General features: G+C 46.5%; 1 non-coding gene across 1 annotated transcript; it reads left to right on the top strand.

The window, feature by feature from the left end:
* Window positions 1–9198: 9198 nt before the first annotated feature.
* LOC144493217 (U2 spliceosomal RNA) lies at window positions 9199–9397 on the top strand. Its single transcript, XR_013497691.1, has one exon. It is a non-coding gene; the product is annotated as a U2 spliceosomal RNA (small nuclear RNA).
* The last annotated feature ends 367 nt before the right edge of the window (window positions 9398–9764 follow it).

A 9764-nucleotide genomic window follows, 5' to 3' on the forward strand; every position in this document is an offset into this window, starting at 1 on the left:
AAGGGCGTTACAAAGACCCCCCTGAACGTCAATGACTTTCATTCCCAGCCCAATAATACTAATGGTTACTGGATACTTTAAAGTATTGGTGAAGTAATAGCAAAATGATTTTGACAGGGCTGCAATGATGAAAAATACAACAGTGTTGGAAGTGACCTTTTTTTACAATAGAATAGAGAAGGAATGATGAAATAAAATGTAAATTATGACTGACTCCTTTATTGTTGTACAGCAATGGAATGGGGACAAAACATCTGAGTAAGATATACCACTGGTCAGTGCAATATTCCACCAAATGATGAGAGCTTTGTGTTAATTAATTTATGCTAGCAATGTTTGACCATTTCATTAGTGACCCCACTGAAAACAAAAACACACATATTCAATAACTTTAATTGTGGTCTGTGGGTTAGGAAGTTCAGGATCCAGTCGCAGAGGGAGGTGCCGAGGCCCAGGCCACGGAGTTTGGAGATGAATTTCGTGGGAATAATGGCGTTGAAGGCTGAGCTGTAGTCAATAAATAGGAGTCTGACATAGGTGTCCTTGTTATCTAGGTGCTCCAGGGTTGAGTGCAGGGCCAGGGAGATGGCGTCTGCTGTGGACCTGTTGTGGCGTTAGGTGAACTGTAGTGGATCCAGGCAATCTGGGAGGCTGGACTAACTTTTGCCTTGACTAACCTTTCGAAGCACTTCATAATGATGGATGTCAAAGCCACCGGCCGATAGTCATTAAGGCATGCTGCTTGACCTTTCTTTGGTACCGGAATGATAGTCGTCTTCTTGAAGCAGATAGGGACCTCAGATTGTTGTAAAGAGAGGTTGAAGATGTCTGCGAATACCCCGCCAGTTGATTCATGCAGGATCCGAGTGCTCGTCCGGGTACCTCATCTGGGCCAGTTGTTTTCCCTGGGTTGACCTTTGAGAAGGCTGCTCTGACATCTGCAATGGTGATTGTAGATATTTGATTTCATTTGATTTGATTTATTCTTGTCACAAGTTATTTGTCATTTACATTAATGATTTGGATGAGAATATAAGAGGCATGGTTGGTAAGTTTGCAGATGACACTAAGATTGGTGGCATAGTGGACAGTGAAGAAAGTTATCTCCAATTGCAATGGGATCTTGATCAATTAGGCCAGTGGGCTGACGAATGGCAGATGGAGTTTAATTTAGACAAATGCGAGGTGATGCATTTTGGTAGATTGAACCAGGGCAGGACTTACTCAGTTAATGGTAGTGCGTTGGGGAGAGTTACAGAACAAAGAGATCTAGGGGTACATGTTCATAGCTCCTTGAAAGTGGAGTCACAGGTGGACAGAGTGGTGAAGAAGGCATTCGGCATGCTTGGTTTCATCGGTCAGAATATTGAATACAGGAGTTGGAATGTCTTGTTGAAGTTGTACAAGATATTGGTAAGACCACACTTGGAATACTGTGTGCAATTCTGGTCACCCTATTATAGAAAGGATATTATTAAACTAGAAAGAGTGCAGAAAAGATTTACTAGGATGCTACCGGGACTTGATGGATTGAGTCATAAGGAGAGGCTGGATAGACTGGGACTTTTTTCTCTGGAGCGTAGGAAGCTGAGGGGTGATCTTATAGGTCTATAAAATAATGAGGGGCACAGATCAGCTAGATAGTCAATATCTTTTCCCAAAGGTAGGGGAGTCTAAAACTAGAGGGCATAGGTTTAAGGTGAGAGGGGAGAGATACAAAAGTGTCCAGAGGGGCAATTTTTTCACACAGAAGGTAGTGAGTGTCTGGAACAAGCTGCCAGAGGTAATAGTAGAGGCGGGTACAATTTTGTCTTTTAAAAAGCATTTAGATAGTTACATGGGTACGATGGGTATAGAGGGATATGGGCCAAATGTGGGCAACTGGGATTAGCTTAGGAGTTTTAAAAAAAAAGGGCGACATGGACAAGTTGGGCCGAAGGGTTGTTTCCATGCTGTAAACCTCAATGTATTAGTATACAGTGAAAAATATTGTTTCTTGCGTGCTATACAGACAAAGCAAACCGTTCATAGAGAAGGAAACGAGAGAGTGCAGAATGTAGTGTTACACTAATAGCTAGGGTGTAGAGAAAGATCAACTTAATGCGAGGTAGGTCCATTCAAACATCTGATGGCAGCAGGGAAGAAGCTGCTTTTGAGTTGGTTGGTACGTGACCTCAGACTTTTGTATCTTTCCTGACGGAAGAAGGTGGAAGAGAGAATGTCCAGGGTGCGTGGGGTCCTCAATTATGCTGGCTGCTTTGCCGAGGCAGCGGGAAGTGTGGACAGAGTCAATGGATGGGAGGCGGGTTTGCGTGATGGATTGGGCTACATTCACGACCTTTTGTAGTTCCTTGCGGTCTTGGGCAGAGCAGGAGACATACCAAGCTGTGATACAACCAGAAAGAATGCTTTCTATGGTGCATCTGTGAAAGGTGGTGAGAGTCGTAGCTGACATGCCAAATTTCCTTCGTCTTCTGAGAAAATAGAGGTGTTGGTGGGCTTTCTTAACTATCGTGTCGGCATGGGGGGGGACCAGGACAGGTTATTGGTGATCTGGACACCTAAAAACTTGAAGCTGTCGACCCTTTCTACTTCATCCCTGTTGATGTAGACAGGGGCATGTTCTCCTTTACGCTTCCTGAAGTCGATGACAATCTCCTTCATTTTGTTGACATTGAGGGAGAGATTATTGCTGCCGCACCAGTTCACCAGATTCTCTATCTCATTCCTGTACTCTGTCTCGTCATTGTTTGAGATCCGACCCACTACGGTGGTGTCGTCAGCAAACTTGAAAATCGAATTGGAGGGGAGTTTGGCCACACAGTCATAGGTGTATAAGGAGTATAGTAGGGGGCTGAGAACACAGCCTTGTGGGGCACTGGTGTTGAGGATGATCGTGGAGGCGGTGTTGTTGACTACCCTTACTGATTGTGGTCTGTGAGTTAGGAAGTTCAGGATCCAGTCGCAGAGGGAGGTGCCGAGGCCCAGGCCACGGAATTTGGAGATGAGTTTTGTAGGCATGCAGGGCCAGGGAGATGGTGTCTGCTGTGGACCTGTTGAGGTGGAAAGCGAACTGTAGTGGATCCAGACAATCGGGGAGGCGGGAATTGATTTGTGCCATGACTAGCCTTTCGAAGCACTTCATAATGATGGATGTCAGAGCCACCGGGCGGTAGTCATTAAGGCACGCTGCTTGGTTTTTCTTAAGTACTGGGATGATGGTCGTCTTCTTGAAGCAGATAGGGACCTCAGATTGTTGTAAAGAAAGGTTGAAGATGTCAGCGAGTACCCTCTCCAGCTGATCTGCACAGGATTTGAGTGCTCGTCCAGGTACCCCATCTGGGCCAGTTGCTTTCCATGGGTTGACCTTCGGGAAAGCTGCTCTGAGATCTGCAATGGTGACCTCTGACACAGGTTCATCAAAGGCTTCCAGGGTGAAGGGCATGCTGTCACTGATCTCTTGCTCAAAATGGACGTAGAATGCATTGAGCTCATCAGGGAGGGTTGCTTTGGATTTTACATGCCTTCATCTTGTAGCCTGTTATGTCTTGCAGACCTTGCCATAGTCGGCAGGGATCCATGTGGCTAGCCTGGATCTCTAGCCTAGTCTGGTACTGTCATTTGGCATCTTTGATGGATCTCCTTTGATCATATCTAGCTTTCTTGTAAGGTCAGGGTCGCTTGACTTGAATGCCTCAGACCTGGACTTCAGCAAGCAGTGGATATCCCTGTTCATCCATAGTTTCTAGTTGGGAAACACACGGATTTGCTTCTTTGGCGCACAATCTTCTACACACTTACTAATGAAGTCAGTTACTGTAGTGGTATACTTGTTCAGGCTGGTCGCAGAGTTTTTAAATACTGACCAGTCCACTGGCTCCAAGCAGCCCCGTAGGAGATCATCCGATTCCTCAGACCAACATTGCACGACTCTCTTTGATGGATTCTCCAGCTTCAGTTTTTGCTTGTAAGCTGGGAGCAGGAGCACAGCCTTGTGGTCTGATTTGCCAAAGTGTGGGCAGGCGATAGAGCGGTAGGCATGTTTGATATTTGTGTAGCAATGGTCTAGGATGTTTGGGCCTCTGGTGGAACAGGAGACGTGTTGGTAGCACGCTCTTGAATTTGGCCTGATTGAAGTCCCCGGCCACGATGAACAAGGCCTCGGGATGTTTCGTCTCAAAGGTTTTTTAATGGTTTATTTTGTCCAGCACGATCTTCACGTCTGCATGGGGTGGGATGTAAACTGCTTTCAGGATATCGGAGGTGAACTCCTGCAGAAGGTAGTAGGGGTAGCATTTTAGCGTCAGGTATTCTAGGTCCAGGGAACAGAAACTCGCCAGTGTTGCTACATCTAGGCGCCATGAGGTGTTGATTAGGAAGCAAACCCCACCTCCCCTAGCCTTGCCCGAGGCCACTGTACGGTCTATCCAATGGATTGAGAAGCCCTCTGATTGTAGGGCACAGTCCTGTGAAGCAGGAGTGAGCCACATCTCTGTGAAACAGAGCACACAGCAGTCCCTCAGTTCTCTTTGGAAAGTGAGTCTGGCTTTGAGTTCGTCCAGCTTGTTTTCCAGAGATACAGGTTCATCCGAGGCTTCCGGGGCGGAGGGCGTGCACTCACTGACCTCTTGCTCAAAACAGGCATAAAATGCATTGAGCTCATCAGGGAAGGGGTGCGGTGGAGCCAGCGAATGTTCCAGAATTATTGAAATGACGCTGGACTTTGAAATGTGTATCCCAAATGTACTTTGTGCAATTGCAAAATAATTACGTTCACTCATGCTTGGATTTCTGATCTGATTTGAAATGTTACATTCATGATTGAACAATAATAGTACCAGGTTGCAACATGACACAGATATTTCCCTCCTTGTCCATATTCAGCTTGTTTCATTGCATACTACGTGTTAATAAACAAGACCAATTTACAGACAAGCAAAGCGATAAGATCAGTTCAACATTTATTTTAACATTCAGCACAAGTCTTCATTCTTGCATTGGGGTTTGCCGAGCTAAGCCATGTCTTTTGATCTGTCCTGTCCTATCACTTCTTCAGTTAACACGACACTTAATAAAGCAGAGGTTTGAATATGGCTAATGGTAGCTTTCCAGTCACATCAATAAATTGATTCGACAAGCCCCTGTCACACTCAATGATTGTTCAAATTGGATACTTATTGAATATATAATGTTACTGAAGTTTGTTTCTAGTTATTGACTGGTTGATATACAGAAGTGAAGTGCCTGAGGGTGTGATGAAACAAAATGACCGCAGGGAATGAGGGAAATAAGTCGGTTATGGTGTATCCAGGTGCTTCATTCATTCATCGCAGCATCAATCCACGCATGAATGAGTGTCACAATTATTCATCAATAGCTGAAAGACATTTGCGATCCACCTGTCTCAGGACACTGCTCTTTGGTAGTTTAAATCATCTCACGACACTAAAGATGCCCCCGCTTATTGAGTACATGTCCCCGTTTTTCTATTATTTAAATGAAAGGGGAAAAGTGGCTGCTATAGAAAGCAGGAGTGACATCAGTCCATGAATTGGAACGTAAGTAATTCGGGACTTGAGATTTTTCAGGAGGCGGAGTCAGCTGGGCTGTCAACACAGTGAACTACATCTGGGCATCACTGTCAGCAGCGCAGTGACTCCAGCAGCGCAGTGACTCCAGCAGCGCAGTGACTCCAGCAGCGCAGTGACTCCAGCAGCTCAGTGACTCCAGCAGCTCAGTGACTCCAGCAGCGCAGTGACTCCAGCAGCTCAGTGACTCCAGCAGCTCAGTGACTCCAGCAGCTCAGTGACTCCAGCAGCGCAGTGACTCCAGCAGCTCAGTGACTCCAGCAGCGCAGTGACTCCAGCAGCTCAGTGACTCCAGCAGCTCAGTGACTCCAGCAGCGCAGTGACTCCAGCAGCTCAGTGACTCCAGCAGCTCAGTGACTCCAGCAGCTCAGTGACTCCAGCAGCGCAGTGACTCCAGCAGCTCAGTGACTCCAGCAGCTCAGTGACTCCAGCAGCGCAGTGACTCCAGCAGCTCAGTGACTCCAGCAGCTCAGTGACTCCAGCAGCTCAGTGATTCCAGCAGCTCAGTGACTCCAGCAGCGCAGTGACTCCAGCAGCACAGTGACTACAGCAGCACAGTGACTCCAGCAGCGCAGTGACTCCAGCAGCGCAGTGACTCCAGCAGCACAGTGACTACAGCAGCTCAGTGACTCCAGCAGCACAGTGACTACAGCAGCACAGTGACTCCAGCAGCGCAGTGACTCCAGCAGCGCAGTGACTCCAGCAGCGCAGTGACTCCAGCAGCACAGTGACTCCAGCAGCTCAGTGACTCCAGCAGCGCAGTGACTCCAGCAGCGCAGTGACTCCAGCAGCTCAGTGACTCCAGCAGCTCAGTGACTCCAGCAGCTCAGTGACTCCAGCAGCTCAGTGACTCCAGCAGCTCAGTGACTCCAGCAGCACAGTGACTCCAGCAGCTCAGTGACTCCAGCAGCGCAGTGACTCCAGCAGCGCAGTGACTCCAGCAGCTCAGTGACTCCAGCAGCTCAGTGACTCCAGCAGCTCAGTGACTCCAGCAGCTCAGTGACTCCAGCAGCTCAGTGACTCCAGCAGCTCAGTGACTCCAGCAGCGCAGTGACTCCAGCAGCTCAGTGACTCCAGCAGCTCAGTGACTCCAGCAGCTCAGTGACTACAGCAGACCATCAATCCTGAGGTTTAAAGTGGGCAGAAGGGGCTGGCTGCCGAACCGCTCCTAGATTCCTGTCCTTTTATTAAGAATGGAAAATAGCATGTACATTACCAGCAAGTCACAAATGATCTTAGAAACTAAACATATGGAAACAGTATTAGTGAGAAAGCAGCAGAGAAAGCTGTCACAAAATTACAATTCCAACTGCGATGCATATGGATCTCGTTTGTTAAAAGGTCTTTTAATCCTACACTGCACTTTGTCCAAATGCCAATTAAAATTATCTTTCTTTTAAATACAAATTTAGAGAACTATTCTAGGCATTGAGCCAATGTTCAACTTGAACTAAAAACTATGACCAACTCGGCGAAGGAATTCTAGAGAAGTTTCTTGACTGAGTGTTGAGAATGTGGAACTTGCTGCAACGTGGAGGGATTGAGGAGGATGGTACAGATGCATTTAAGGGGAACTCAACAGTACATGGAGGAAGAAAAGAGTGGAAAGATATCTGGATAGGGCGAGAAGACATATAGAGTGTGAGGAGGCTCATGCGGAGCAGAAACTCCGTTGGGTTGAGTGTTATGTTTCTATGCTACAAGTTCTATGTAATTCTATATAATGTACACCAATCTCAAAATCTATATGCAGAGAGGATACACCCCAGGTTATATGTCTAAACATTCATTGCTTTAAAATGTCTGCTGATTGCCAACAGTTTAATTTCTCTTTTTCAGTCAACACACCTAGGTTTAATTAATGGGACACAGTAAGCAGTTTACAATCGACAGTCCTGTTAAGCTGAAATCTTCCAGCTGCATTCGCGGCTGTGATTTTCCAGTGCTGCTGAGAGTGAGTGGAGTTTTGGCTGGAAAACCATATTTTCCATTCTCGCTCGCAACGGGTTCCCGTCACGGGCAACACCGGAAAAATCAAACCCACATAACCAAACACCGAACAATTTAACACTGCAGGATTCAAAGGCAGCACGGTGGCACAGTGGTTAGCACTGATGCCTCACAGCGCCTGGGATCCAAACTCAATTCTCGGCTTGGGTCACTGTCTGTGTGGAGTCTGCACGTTCTCTCCGTGTCTGAGTGGGTTTCCACCAGGTGCTCCGGTTTCCTCCCACAGTCTGAAAGACATACTGGTTAGGTGCATTGGCCATGCTAAATTCTCCCTCAGTGTAACCCGAACAGGCGCCGGAGTGTGGCAACTGGGGGATTTTCACAGTAACTTCATTTCAGTGTTAACGTAAGCCTACTTGTGACTATAATAAATAAACTTTAAACTTTCAAGATGCCTAGAAGGTAGGAATATGTTCAGCACAACTTGTGGGATGAAGGGCCTGTTTTGTGCTGTAGTTTTTCTACGTTTCTATGTTTCTAAATATGGTTGGATCATTTTGCTTGGAGTCCCTAAGAAGAAACCATGATGAAGGTTGAAAATGCATTAATAATATGGAATTGATTGCCATTAGAGCTGCATCACAGCGCCAGGGATCCAGGTTCGATTCCGGCCTCGGGTCACTGTCTGTGTGGAGTTTGCACATTCTTCCTGTGTCTGCGTGGGTTTCCTCCGGGTGCTCTGGTTTCCTCCCACACTCCAAAGATGTGCAGGTTAGGTGGATTGGCCATGCTAAATTGCCTCTTAGTGTCAAAGGGATTGGCAGGGTAAATATGTTGGGTCACAGAAATAGGAGCTGGGTAGGATTGGCTCAGGCTCAAAGGGCTGAATGGCCTCCTTCTGCACTGCAGGGAATATGTGATTCTATGATTCTATGATTCATTCATTGTAGGCAGCTCACACATGGCAGGCGTACTTAGAGCTCAGTACATGGGAAGTAAAACTGTTGGGGTTTGATTGGATAGGCAACCAGAAATTGATGCAGCACCCAGTGTCGCCAGGTCGCTATTCCTTTCTACAATAGCAAATTCTTCCAGAATGCAAGAAGTTGGGTAAACACTTATTGCATCTTTCACCCTTGCACTCTCCCATGTAACGTTTCACCCAACAAAACATATCCCTGTGATCAACTTCCAAAGCTAGGGCTTGATCCTAGCAAATCAACTGACTGCTATTAATCCTCTTCTCAACTATAACTTATCCAAGCATTGTTTCCAGCTGGACCAAATATGCCATTCCCCACCACCGCTCCTTCCCAAAATACCCAACCAAACTTCACATTGTGGCAAAGTGCCACGAAAATCCTTGTCCTTTGCCGTGATGATGTTCCGATTGTCCAATGGGCAGGCACCTGTTCTCCCACCGTGCAAATGATCCTTACTCTGGTATCGAGATACTGCAGACTGGAAACTGGATACTAATACACTCTACTACATTCCTCAAGGCACAGTGTCCCAGGACTTTATAAACCACAGGTTTCACACTGTACTGTGGATGGACCAATAGTTATGGCGTTGTGTTGACACACAGAGCAGACATATTCATTCCAAAACATTTCTTATCACCCCATTTCAATAACTATTGTCAACTATAGTAAATTCAAAGGCTTCTCGGCCTTTTAGCTAAGATCAAGTGTAGTATCAATGTGCTACACTTGTTTGAAGTCATGAGGTTACATTGAGGCTTCATTTGAATCAATTTTTAAAATCAGCATCTCGGCCTTTTGACTAAGATGCAAATGAGATCAAGCCTTGGAGAAGGTGCAATGCCTTCCCCAATCAGCTTGGATCATGTAGATCAAGCCCAAGACAGGAAGTGGGAGGCCTGTCTTGTCAGCTTGGATTGGGAATGTCTCACTTGCTGAGACTTTGAATTGGACTTTGATTGAATTGAATTGGATATATAAACAATAAACAAAAAAAAAATTCTAAGCGTTGAATTTGTGGGAAAGGTGGAGTAATTAACCTTGGTTTTTTCAGTGGGAGTTCACACTAGAATCTTCCACACTCTGTGCAATGCAGAGGCCACCAGCACGAATGTGATTAGATTTCCCACCAATGGGCTTCTGCACATGCTCAGTGGCCCCGAACTGTCAGCCTCCCCGTTTGCTGGCCAGCCCGGGACCGCTGCAGCGCTGCACCCGGACCCCCCTACAGTCCAATCGCGGC

This window comes from Mustelus asterias, chromosome 4 (assembly GCF_964213995.1).
Source record: "Mustelus asterias chromosome 4, sMusAst1.hap1.1, whole genome shotgun sequence".
Lineage (NCBI taxonomy): Eukaryota > Metazoa > Chordata > Chondrichthyes > Carcharhiniformes > Triakidae > Mustelus > Mustelus asterias.